This window comes from Echinops telfairi, unplaced genomic scaffold (assembly GCF_000313985.2).
Source record: "Echinops telfairi isolate 266 unplaced genomic scaffold, ASM31398v2 ScPeMD7_7400;HRSCAF=8409, whole genome shotgun sequence".
Taxonomy (NCBI): Eukaryota; Metazoa; Chordata; class Mammalia; order Afrosoricida; family Tenrecidae; genus Echinops; species Echinops telfairi.
The window spans coordinates 6,856,931-6,870,536 of record NW_022111300.1 but is presented as its reverse complement, the minus strand read 5'-3'; the positions used below and the strand labels follow the sequence as shown (position 1 = coordinate 6,870,536).

Here is a 13,606-nt window from a genome sequence, read left to right as displayed (position 1 = left end):
CACTCCCCCCATCATTCACTATGGTAAGATTTTTTGTTCTGATGATGCCTTACACCTGATACCTTCGACACCTCGTGGAAGCCAAAACCGTTTTCATAAACTTCATAAAACTATGATACAATGTACCTCTTTCATGTAATTGCTCCTGAATGGGCAGTGAAGTTTTCCAGAAGCTTCCTAGCCACCATCTTGCCAAAAGTCATGCTAGGATATCTTGTTTTACCTTCATATCCCATTTAAACTGATCTCCACTCTACTCTGGAGTGGTTTGTTTTGAGGGGGTTTCAAAAAATGTTGGAAAAATTCCAGTATCTTCTAATTCCATCTTTCCATGGACTTTCTGAAGCTGTCTCATATGTACCAATACCCATCAAGCTGCCTTGTGTGTTCTGGCTTCCAACTGAGGTGGCTGTAGGGGAGTTCTGGAGATAGCGAGACTGTCAGGAGGAGGGAGAGTAAAGTGAAGAGTTTTCCACCAGCCAGGTTAGCAGTCAAGTGTTTTACCAACTGTTTCACCAGAGGTTCTCTCCTCTAAGTTACTGAGTTGCATAATTGTTCCCTCCCTGAGTGCTTCAGGCATGGAGGTAGTAAGGCCACCCGACTGCTACTGTCCTGAGGTCTTGCACTATCCCTTGTGTAGCTGGACACCTTTCTTACACCTTTGTAAATAGTTGCTTTACTAAATTCCCCTCAATCCCCCCATTTTAAGTATTCCATATATTTCCTGCTGGGTACCTGGTTGTTCATAATTACAAAAGAAAAGAAAAACCCAATAGGACTAGATAGGAGGGAGGAGGAAGAGATAACTAAGGGCATCACACATGCTGCCCTTCTTGGACCTGTCTTGGCCACATTCTTGCACTAGTCTCTCTCCTAGCATAAATTACCTTTTCCTCCTTTCACATTTCTTTATCCACCTCCCTCAGTGTCTTATCTCTCGTCATCTCATCCCTCCATATTCATTCTCTTTAGTTCATGAACATATGCTTCTTCATTCACTTTATTCCATTCTACTTCTTCTGGGATCAATATATGGTTTCATCTTTCAATGTAAGGCACTATATGCTTTACAGGCCTTGCCTCATGTATACATGCTGATGATGGGCTCCTCCACAACTTCCTTCTTCTCTATAGAACACCAACAGCCTCATCACTTCTTTAAAAACACTCTTTGTAGTTTCCTCTAAATTCGCTAATCAATCCTCGCTTCTCTCAGGTACCAACATTTTCTGTCTACTATTCGTAAGACAAAGTATTCAAATAGGTGCTTCATGATCTAGAGTTTCACTTTCTGGCTATAGTGTGAATATTAAAATGAAGTAAAATTTAAAATTCAATTCCATAGTTGCACTAGTCACATTTCAACTGCCCGAGAGCAATATAAAACAGTGACCAGATTGTACAGTATTTCCATCATCACAGAAAATAGTCTATATTACAGTTTTTAAACTTTAGGACCTGATATTTTGGGCCACGTAGTCTTTATTGTGGAGGGTAGGTAGTTGTCCTGTGCATTGTGGGATGTTTAAGAGGACCCCTGGCCTTTACCTATTATGCCAGTAGCATCCCCAATTATGAAAACTGTGGCGGTTACATAATCTCCTGTCAACTTGAGTGAAGGGGTGGAGTATAACCTGTCAATCAGCTCATAGTCAATGGTGCTTTTGTGTGGGCATGGCCTTCTCCTGAGAATTCTGGGAACTCCTCCTTCCTGGAGGTGGGATATACACTCTTCCTGCAAGACATTCCTGTTGGCGAGCCACATGGAGCTATGCTATGGAGCCAGAACTCTGGAGCTGAAGGAGCCATGTAGAGACGCATGCCAGCGCTGAGATGCTTCTACCACCATTGGATCCACAAGACTCTCCACCCACTGGTCTGTGATCTTCCTGCATTTGGCATCATTGCATGTGCTGTGTGTGTCTTAAGAGGAGTTTAAAGACTGGTATTGGACATATGGGCTAATATCAGACTTACGGACCTGATATGGACTGGGCTGGGATGTTTTCTCAACATACAATTGCTCTTTTATATAAAGCTCTTTCTTATACATGAGTGTCTATGAATTTGTTTCTCTAGTCAATCTGGACTCACACACAACTAAAAATATGTACACATACTGTCAGACTCTTGTTTGGATTGAAACCAGGTTTTTCCTTATCTACCTAGGACAAGATAAATTAGAAAATCAAAGAGCAGAGATAACTATGGAGCAGGTTACAGGGTATAGATATTAGAGAGTAAAACGTTTCCACAAGACCCTTGTGAAGTTTATTATAGCTCTTACTCTTGAGAAACAAGTCCTGTTTGTTCAGTAAGAGATAGTCAATTTTCTTCTGCCTGACCTCATGATAATCAGAACGTACTCCAACAGGGTAATCATGAGGAGCAATGTACTTCACCATTCCCTATAAATACAAGAGAAGAGTTTGGGCAACAGAGGGGATTGATAGTACCTCCTGGGAAAGCATGAAATGCTGAGTTGCCAAAGCATCTTCATATAGCAAAGCTAACCATGGCCTGAATAACTGGAGGGTCATTCACAGATTTCACTGCACAGGATTAGGGAGGACCACATCTTTCTTGTCTTGCTTAATACTGCCTGTTCACCCTAGCAACTCTTATGGTTTAACTGATATTGAAATAGATGCAGGGAAATATTACTACATCCTGGAGATCTAGTGGAAACAACTATTCAAAGCACAAAAATGTAGGCACCAACCCTCAGATATGTCTGACAGGAAAGAAACTTTAAAAAACAAATCTATTTAACCATGAACCTCTTCTTTTGAAGTACACCATTAAATATATTTTACCCAATGCTAACATAAAGAAAAGACTTGTGCTCAACTGAAATCTTCCACATGCCTAGAGGTTTTCTTTGACACTCTACAAGATTCCCAGAGAGATCAAGGCACAAAAGAAGCCCTGTTATGGGTTCAGGAAATGGTCACGCTTGAGCCTCACAGAGGTCACTGTACAGAACTAGTTGTTGAGAACTAAGAAAAGAAAAGGAAAGATCCCGTCATCAGGCACAACTGAACAGCTGGTGATTTTCTGCTTTGTTATCAAGCTCTCAAGACTACTGAGGAGAAATGATGGCATATAGCGCCATGAAGCACAGTAACTAGACTAGCATTTCTCCTTGGTCTAGGGACACAATGACCATTGACAGGGGTTCAGGAATTTGACATTAGAGAGCTTTACAACTAGTGATATGACCTAGCCAGGCAAAACAGGCCACAGGGTGAAAGACTACTACAGGCTCAAGTAAGGTGCTATATAGCATTCAGTCTTTAAAGATTAACAGTCTAAGTCATGGTCCCCATGAACTCATAGTCAGCTCTGTATGGACTGATGATGGTGGGAGTTGTGATGATACTCTTAATACATTGATAAATCCTGGCAAATGTGGAAGGCTGGGATGGAGGGACTTCTTCTCTGTGAATTATAATTACTGTGAATTACAACTACTGAAAGATTCTAGAAACTTAGAATGTTCTGTGAGTACATGTTTAAAATAACGATATATAAAAATGGGGACCAAATAGTGCCGTGATATTAACTTCACATTCCGACACTTTGTCTTATTCATATTAGCTATTCAATAAACATCAATTGTATGTTGATTAAGGCAAAGAAGTTGCCCATCTGAGAGATTCCTCAAAAGACAGTGACTCTTTTCTCTCCTTTCACACCCACTCCACAGGTCCTATTTAGGGGATTTAAAACAGGGTCTCCATGAGTCAGAATTGAGTTGATGGCAGTGAGTTTGGTTTTGGGTTTTATATGGTAGTGGAGCAGTTGTTGGTTCAGCAGAATTCCTACCCTCTATTTGGGAAACTCAAGTTCAATTCCTGGCTGTCAGCAGTAGCTTGCATACTGCCATGAGGCTGAACAAAAATTACCACAGGTTCCAGAATAAGGTGGATTCAGAAGAACTGATAGCATGATTCCAAAGCTCATGCATTGAAAGAAAGTCAGTGGCTCATACTGCTCTAATTCACAATCAGTCATAAGAATAGCAGGACCAGGATCAGGCAGTGTTTTGCTTTGCTGTGGTTGCCAAGAGTCAGGGGCCAACTCAACAGCAGCTAACAATATATAGCACATACTTAGACAGTAATAGTTGCTAATGTCTAAAGTCCATGAAACAGTAATAGTTGTATAGGAAAGGGTCCCAATAGGAAACAGATGACAGTTCAAATCAGAATAATTCTCAGAGATTTGGAAAGATATTGCAGGGCATAGGGGAACTACAAGAGACATTCCTGTAATTTGGAATTAGTAACAGCAGTATGGTTACCATTTCTAGGGATAACGAAATGAGAGAAAGGATTAATTACAGGAACCTCAAAGGAGAAAGTCTCATAGTGAAGAAAGATGATCTTAGGTTGAGGGACACAGGTAGCCCAAGACAACCCTGTAAGGAGGGAGCCAGGAGAATAATTAGCCTGAACTCACTCTCCTCCCTTTCTTGAATGTCCTGCTGGGCTTCTGCCATTGGCAGAAGTCAGAGGACACAGAGCCATTGCTGTAGGCCTTTCAGAAAGTCTCCCTGGTAGAATGTGCTTGACATAATGAATGGATTGTGATAAGAGCTATATGAGCCCCCAATAAAATGATTTTTTTTTAAAAAGCCTCCCTGGTAGGAAGAGAAAGGTAAAGAATACATTTGGAGGGGCCAAAAATAATGATTTCCTTAAACAATATGTGAACGGGGCTCTTGAACTTGGAATGTTTGGAAATTTTCAAAATGCCAATTCATGATCAATTTTATCCATAAGCTAATGAGAAAGAATCATTTAAAAACGTTTATTCTCTATTAGTGGTCAATATCTGAATATGAGGACCACCACTCTAATTAATAACTCTAATTAAATAACAGATTTTTTTAAATCTAGGATAAAAATCAGATGCCAAATGAGAGGTTAGTTAAATTCAAAAACAGAAATTAGGTACTTCAATACTACTAGGCCTGACTCAATCAGCCACAAATTTTGCAACTCTGGATTCCTCATCAGAGACAGAAGTTTTGTTGTTTTCCCATCAGGGGTACTGATCAAAGGACTGATGCTAACAGCCTCGTATAACTAGAGCTTTTATTCTTTGAGAACAAGGCAGAACCCAGGAAGTGTGAATTTAGCAGTGGATTCTGGGAAGGAAAGGTACTCAAAACTCCTAAGGGGACAATTACTACCTTGTGATAGAGAACAGAATAGACAATGAGGCTGGGAACCTTAGGAGAAGCATCAGTGAAAAAACTTCAGTAGTTTGAGGTGCTATTTTGCAAAGAAAGTATAATCAAGAGAAAACAACAACAACAGAGTGTAAGAATTGTGAAGTGGGTTCAAAATTAAACAACAAATGATATTTTTCATCCTTTAATTTTGGTGATTGGTAGCCTGTTGACATTTAATGAACAATGCAGCCAGGAAAAGGGAGACGCCTTACCATTTTCTCCTACCTTCTGTTTTAATCATAGGCATGCATCTGACCTATTACAACTAATTTACAGACACAAAACAAATATGCAGATTGTTTATTATCTGTATATTTGTCAGTTCCTGGAAAATTATTGCATATTCAAAGTCTTCACAGTTAACTGCTTGTTTACCACTCCTGGTTTGCAATTTGATGTCTTCTTTCTTGAGATACAGGCGTGTGCATGGTGACTGCCTGCTTGGTGCAGGCCGTTCCGTCATAATGAGCGCTTACCACAATTCCAGACTCTTATCTGCAAGGAGTACACATTGTACTGCTGTTCTAGCATATAACACTCATGCCAAGTCACAAATAAAAGATATGCAGAACTGATAAATGATGACGAGTTAATATGCACAGATTCTGCAAGAGGAAAGCCAACTGACTATAACTGCCAATCTTTTCTGGTTTTTTTCTAATCTTCTGTTCCTTATAACAAATAAAGAGAATAACCAGAGAGAAGGATCCATTTTCTTATCTCTGAGCTACTCAATTAATATGAAAATCTGAAATATTCTCACTAAAACACAATCTAAATTCACCTTTACTGATTCAGTGATTTATCTTCTTCTTGGCCCTAAATATGCTTTTTCACCAATTCAAGCATAAATATTTACAGAGCATCTACTGCAACATCACACAATGTTATAGACAATGAGGTCACACAAGTGGAAAGGCATATGAAGTCCCTGCCCTCACAGAGCATACTTTCTAGGAGAGACAGTAAATTACAATAACAGATTAAAATAATTTTAGGTCGTGATACTTGTTAGGAATAAAATAAAATAGGGTAATGGGATGGAGCATAACAGGGAGGGAGGAACAGAGTTGAGATGCTCAGGGAAGGCTTCTCTAAGGAGTAGACATTAGAGGTAAGACAAGAACAAGAGGAAGTGAGCCATGTGAAAAATCTGCGGAAAGAGTCCCCCAGCAAGGAGAATGGCCAAAGTAAAAGTCCCAATTTTAGGTGAAAATAGGCTGGGCATGTTTGAGGAATAGGTTATTAGCCAGTTAAGTGTGAGAAAAATAACAGCAGAGGTAACCTGCCAACAGACTGTGCAGGACTTTGTTGGAGAAGGAACTTTTACTTTGTTTCAAGAGAAAAACTGCCAAAGAGTTTTGAACGAAAGAGGATCTGATCCCTGGTGTGAAAGGACCACTCAGGTTCTGTGTGACGAATATACTGAAGTGGCGGCTAACCAAGGTGGGAAAATGGGCCTGGGAGACTGTGGTGAGGAGGGTCTAAACAGGACTACTGTGAGGATGGCGCAGGACTGGGCAGTGTTTTGTTCTGTCTAGATTATGAATTCAGGCAACTAGGGGGTGGTATTGCCATTAACTGAAAGGGGTTAAGAAAAAGGAGAATAGCAGCTATGAGAGGCAGAGCAAATGCAGAGTTGTATTTGCATAGAAATTGAAGATGCCTATTTGACACCCACAAGAGCTAGAGAGCATGCAGTTATCTGGGGTTTTGAGGGAGGCAAGACCTACTTTGTTTTTGTTTTGCTTCTAAAATAAAATAAATTTAGAAATATATGGCAAATGAAGTGAGGGCTGTGTCTTTAAATTTTTTGTTGCACCTCATCACCACACAAAAGCAATTAAAAACAACAGAGCCTGGATGGTGTGAAATAGGAATCAGACAAACAAAAACTGAGTATCTCTGATTTGTTTGTTTGCTGCTCTTACCAAGTGAGCTCAATTATTATGCCTTCACTAAAAACCCACGTGACTGGCAATTAATTGAAGCAAAGAGTTTACACAATCAGGGAAAAGAATTACAAGCTTAGCTAATGAAAATCTGAAAGCAAGTCAAGTCAATACTTTGTGGTTCCGATCCTGATGCACTGGTTTGCTAGTTCAACCCTGAACACAAGAATCACTCACAGGTGATCTCTAAGAAGAGGTCTGAAAATTGCAGGAAAGGCTTATCAATACTGCTTTGGAAAAAGCAAAGCATAAGGCAGCTAACTAAAAGGATGTTGGTAATGCCTGTTTTTTGGTTATAGGTCAATAGAACTTCATATACTGTACATGTAGATTACTCCAAACACAGTCTTAGCTCTTGGTAGACAGGCTCTTACTCTACTACAACTCAGTGTACAAGTAAAAGGAGACAAAAAGAATTTCAACCCTCCTAAAGGGAACTATGAAGTATTACCTCATAAATTATATAATTAAACACTTTCAAGTGAAAAGCAGAAGTATTGAATTTAATAGACATGCTAATATAAAAAATTTCTCCTTAGGTTGATTTCTTTACAGTGAGGTCTAAATGCTCAAAACCCCTCTGTAAAAGACAAAAAGGCAGGAAGTGGCAGAGTCTTAATCAGTGACCTTAGATCTTTTTGAAGTGCAAAGAAGTGAAATAACAGCCCACAGAGTAAAGTTAACATCACACCTTCAAATCAGTATGCCTAAGAGAGAAAATCATTAACAGTTAACCTATCCTTTAGTGAAAATTTCAAAACCAATTAGGTTCCCTGAAAAATGTTACATTTATGCTATTAAATTGAGTACTTCCCAAAAGCTATTTTCAATAAATTTTAGAATAAAAGATTTCTCAAAGAATAGTCATTTTCCACTTGGGAACTTTTTACAATTCTAGTTTAATTATGAGGGGTTATTTAGAGGTTTGATGTGCACATCTGACCGATGAGAGTAACTGCCCCACGTAGTAAAAATGTAGTATGTGAAAGCTTGAAGTTTCACTTTAAAGGTATCTATATGAAGATCTAGATGTCAAGAGCACATTGTGTTCAAAAAACTGGCCAACACAGACTGAAGGTGCTAATTAAAGCCCTCTAACAACCCCTGCTTCTTCCAACCACCACTGACTGTCAGTTTGTAGTGCTGCATGACATGTGTGCTCAACGCAGCTGGAAGTTATATGTCTCAGTCATCTAGTGCTGCCACATCACAAGTGGATGGCTTCTAGCAATCAGAAAGTTGTTTTGTCACAGTAGAACAAACCAGGCATTTTCATTACAATTGGGAGAAACTGGAGAGGGAGAACGAGTAACAGGCACCAACCAGGTCCCAAACCCAGAAGGTATTACATAAGCTCCCAAAGCTTGAAAGGAATCCTCTGATCTCTGAGACTAAAAGTCCATCTAAGTGGTAACCTCATCCACGTGGCCCTGCAGGTCCCATTCTTCCGCCCCTTCTGCATGGCAACCCCACCCTCTTGGCTTTGGACATCAGCCCCATCCCCCTGGCACACCTCATGACAGCTCCACACTACAGAACAGGGTTGGTGAAGATCCTCCTCTTGGAAACCCAGGAGGCTGTGGCCCCACCCTTTTGAGTTCCAGGAGACTGGGATCCCCTCCTTTGAAACCAAGAAGGCCCCCCCCTCCCTGTGCTCCATGCAGCACTTGTGCTGACCCCAAGCCGCTCCAGGGATGATTCTTTTCTTTTCTTTTTTTTTTAATTGTTTTATTAGGGGCTCCTACAACTCTTATCACAATCCATACATTCAACTGAGTAAAGCACATTTGTACATTCATTCCCTCATCATTCTCAAAACATTTGCTCTCCACTGAAGCCTCCGGCATTAGGTCCTCATTTTTCCCCTCCCTTCCCGCTCCCCCCTCCCTCCTTAGCCCATCTCTTTTCTATTCTCTGTTTAATCTCTTTTGTAGATTCGAAATAGGGTCACTACAAGTTGGAACTGACTCAATGGCAATGAGTCTGGTTTTCTGAGTTAGTCTCAAAGAGACACTGACTCAAGATACACCCTACGAACGGACCCTGATTGCAATGATTAACCAGCCCCTCCCCTACGGGGTGACTAACAACAGAAACATGGGTGAAGGGAGACAGCGGGTGTTTTAAGATATGAAAATAATAATAATTTATCATTTATCAAGGGTCCATAAGGGTGGGAGGGTAGGGGAGAGGGGGGAAAACTGAGGAGCTGATACCAAGGGCTCAAGTAGAAAGAAAATATTTTGAAAAGGATCATGGCAATATATGTACAAATGTGTTTTATAGAATTGATGTATGGATTGTTTTAAGACTTGTAATAGCCCCCGATAAAATGATTAATAAAAAAAATACACCCTATGGGTATCCTGCCTCATTAACACAACGAAGGCAACTCATTCCCAAATGGGAGTACAACCACAGCACAGAGACCAGATGTTGTAACACAAAATACTGGGAAGATTAATTCAATCCATAACCTCAGGGCCAGTATTTAAACACTACCAAGGCACCTATCATAACCAGATTTCAGCAGAGTTTCTACACTAAGACAGACTAGTAAGAAAGGCCTGGTTATCTCCTTCTGAAGATTGTTATTGTCCTTGTTGTTAGATGCCATTGAGTCAGTTCTGACTCACAGCCACTCTTTACAACTGACAGAAACACTGCCACGTCCTTCCCACCCATCCCCACAATTGTCCTTATGTTTGAGTCCATGTCAATCCATCTGGTCAGGGGCCTTCTTCTTTTTTGCTGACCCTCCACTTTACCAAACATGATGTCCTTCCTTCTCTAGAGACTGAAAATTAGTTCAATAAAAACCCTACAAATCATAACAGAGCACTATCTAATAATATAATGCTAGAAGATGAGCCCACTAGAAATACATGCTGGCTACACGGACTTGAACAGACTACATCATGAAGATAGCATAGGACCCAGTGCTGTACACTGGGACCCTGTGAGCAGGTGCTGACTCCATAGCAACTGACAACAATAAACAACCTCCTTTAAAAACCCGTAACACTACTCTTTATTCCTAAGGCATAACCTTTGTGGTTAGATATGTTTCTTCTGATCTTCCACTCTCCTCCCAGACACATCTTACACCATAAACTGTTTCTTTCAACATACACACACACACACACACACACATACATACAGGGAAGAAAAAGCAAAGAAAAAAGTAAAAGGCCATCAATGTCTGCTTTAATAGAACAGAATTAAGAATGGGTAAATACTGTCCCCAAACAGTGATGGTCTACTAAGTCATCCAGCTCTTAGCCTCCCATAGTTTTCCTGTCTCTCTCGCTTCCTCCATTTTCCTCTTCAGCAATCTCTTTCCACTCCAGTTTCCATGCCATCCACGGCTACGTTATACAGCAATGGGCCAAAAATTAAAATCTGGATATGTTCCAAGTTTTTTAAAAAAAAAAAGAAAATAGCTTTGATTGGCTTGTCTTCGTCTTATTGCAAGAAATTATTATACCTGCAAGCTCAATGTAGAAAAATGCTGCTCCTCAAACACAGGCACTGAAATGTATAATGTATATTTGAACAGCCATTTTTCTATGGGAGGACATGATACATATGATTTTATAACCTGCTCTTTGTCATTCAACAGATTATGAGCATTTTCTCAATCACATTCATTAATTTAATTTTTTGATTGTTGAATTGTATGGATCATTAAACCAATCACTTCGGTATTTGAGGTTGTTTCCAATTTTTAGTTATGATTAAAAAGTACCATAATAAAATCATGTCTAAATAATAATGACCAGCATTCATTACTTATTGTGTCTCAGGTACTATGGTAAGCCCTTTGCACATATTACCTCATTTAATCCTCCTCAAAATTCTGTATGTAAATAGAATTATCTCCATTTTACAGGCTTGGAGGCTTGGAGAAGTTAAATAATTTACTCATGATGTCATGTTAATAAGTAGTAATAGATGAGTGTAGCATTTAAGAATTGGTCATTTAATGGGTTTGCTAATTGGTTGGGCGGCCCTAGTGGCATAGAGAATTACTCATTGGGCTGCTAACCACAAGGTCAGCAGATCAAAAACACCAGCCACTCTGTGGGATAAAGATGAGGCTTTCTACTCTTGTAAAATCTACTGTCTCAGGAACCCAACAAGGGCCATTCTACCCTGTATTAACAGGTCTCTATGAGTCAGCATCAACTCATGGTGGTATGTGGAATAAAAATTCTGTCCCACAAGCTATTTCTAGAAAATCAGTAGGAAAAATGACCATTGGATACCAAATTAATACTTTCATTCTTTCACCTTAGGTTTTTACCCCCAAAATTTCACAAGTATGTGAATTTCACATGCTCTAGGTTCTAAAATTTCACATGCTCTAGGTTCTAGAGCATGAAGAAGATGACCCCCCCCCAAAAAAAAGGCCCAGATGCTCTAATTTTAATTGACAGGCCCATAGTTATTTCTGAACAGGGATACCATTAGTTAAAAAAGTAACTGAATTCTACCAAAGCTTCTCAAAGGAATCTGCTAGGAACTAAAATGTCTGTCAAAAGACAGTCACTGGGAGGGTGAGATTTCCCTATTACGCTTCCAGGATACCTGAAGTAAAGCCAAAGATGTGCTGCTTCTGATTAAGCGCCACAAAGCAAACAAAATATCTTATTATCAACATCACTACAAACACAGACATAGGTAAGGAAGCTCAACATCTAACCAATGAAATAAATGGCAACATCTCAATGACACTAAACATTTTTAAGGCAATCAGCAAAATAAAAATAATTAATCTTGTTTTCCAAATAGCATTCTAACATGGAACACTCACCAAATGCTAAACACATGGAGAACATCTTAAGTGCTGAATTAAACACAGGCTGTACCACAGAGATATATACTCTCCAAACAGCAGTAAACCCCACACTAAGACAATGCAGGAAAGACTCAACTCCCTTTCGGTATGTATTAGGCAGGATTAGATTTCTTGGCTAACTCTTCAGCAAGGTCTCAACGAAAGATGCAAGAGGATAATTTACTAAGAGCAAGAGCTTAATTGTAGGATAATGTTACCTTAGTCCAGTGGGCAGCCTTCTCCCTCTCAACTCCAGGAGAGTGTATGCTCTGGGGTACAGGAGGTATGAGCGATATCTAGGATGAAGGAAAGAAAGAAAACAGTATTAGAAGAACACATCAGTGAAAGAAGCTGTTTCAGACTAGTTCTGTATTGATTTCATGTTGGTACACATACAAGGAAATCAAGTTCCTTTTCCCCCCCCTGCTTATTGTGGGCTGATTTTATAAAGACAAACCACATAATTACATCAAAGCATCTGCAAAGATAAAATCTAGGGAATTTTCAAAACTGGAGGCTGTTTGGAAAGGGGGAGGGAAAGAGGAAGAGTCAACAAAGTTAGAGCAGGATAAGATAGAGGCACAAAACTGGCTTTTGAGCAAAAGAAAATGTATGAGTTCAACTGTATGAGCATGAAACACATGAGTGTTTTCATTCATCTGATTTCTTCCGACATCGATTAAAACATTGGTTTATGACAAAAACCCTTAACAACTTCAAAATCAACTTCATGTTAAGGCTCCATTCTTTGGGGTGATGAATAGTAGGAAATCAGTAAAAGAATGTCACTTGAAGTCAGCCATTTATCATGAACCAAAACGGCTAAGTACCCCATAAACCGCAATGATCCATTTCCTATTAGCATCACACAACAGTAGGCAACCTCATCCGAATTAACAATTTTTATGACCTCCGTAGGCAGAAAGGCTAACGTTAGGAAATGGCTTATTTTTGTTCTGTTATAAATGTTCATTATTATACCATAAAAAATTCTTTAAGGATATAAAGTACTGATGGATTCATTAAGGAATTCTTTTAAAAGGTTTTCCTAACTGAGGTTTTTTGGTTTTTTGATTCAATCTTGGGAGTTTCCCTTTTCTGACCAGCACGATCTGGTTTTCTAGATTTAATGCATTTTTGTTGTATGATGGCATCAAATATCACAACAAGCTGCAATTAAAATAATTCTCCCTTCCCAAATTCATGTGACATTGACAATTTTTTCAGTGTGCCAAGCGTCAAAAGATATTGGTTTACATGCCTCTTAAATTCTGGCAAATGCCAAGTTTCCAAACTCCAAGAAAAGGAGTGAAAACAGCGCACCATGGTTTGATACTTAGCAAAATGCTTAAAGCACTTAAGTTCAATACAGTTCCCATAAAATCCCACCTAACAGTTTTAAATGTGTTAGTTGGTCACATCCAGATGCCTAGTGACACTTGTGACTGCAAACATGACTAGGAGTCACCTTCCAACAACAAATGGCATCACTGCCAAACAGAAAGAAAAAGAAACCCAAATGGCCAGATGAGAAAAGCAACTAAGGAAATTGGTCCCATGTAAGATTAGGAA

At 39.5% G+C, this 13,606-nt stretch overlaps 1 protein-coding gene across 5 annotated transcripts in view; it reads right to left on the bottom strand.

The window, feature by feature from the left end:
• Window positions 1-13,606, bottom strand: part of GREB1L (GREB1 like retinoic acid receptor coactivator) — a 343,344-nt gene that overhangs the window by 243,251 nt on the left and 86,487 nt on the right. For all 5 annotated transcript variants that reach the window (XM_045296084.1, XM_045296083.1, XM_045296086.1 and 2 more), the window contains exon 2: window positions 12,253-12,330. The gene's annotated coding sequence lies outside the window, so the exon portion shown is untranslated. The remainder of the gene's footprint in view (window positions 1-12,252; window positions 12,331-13,606) is intronic.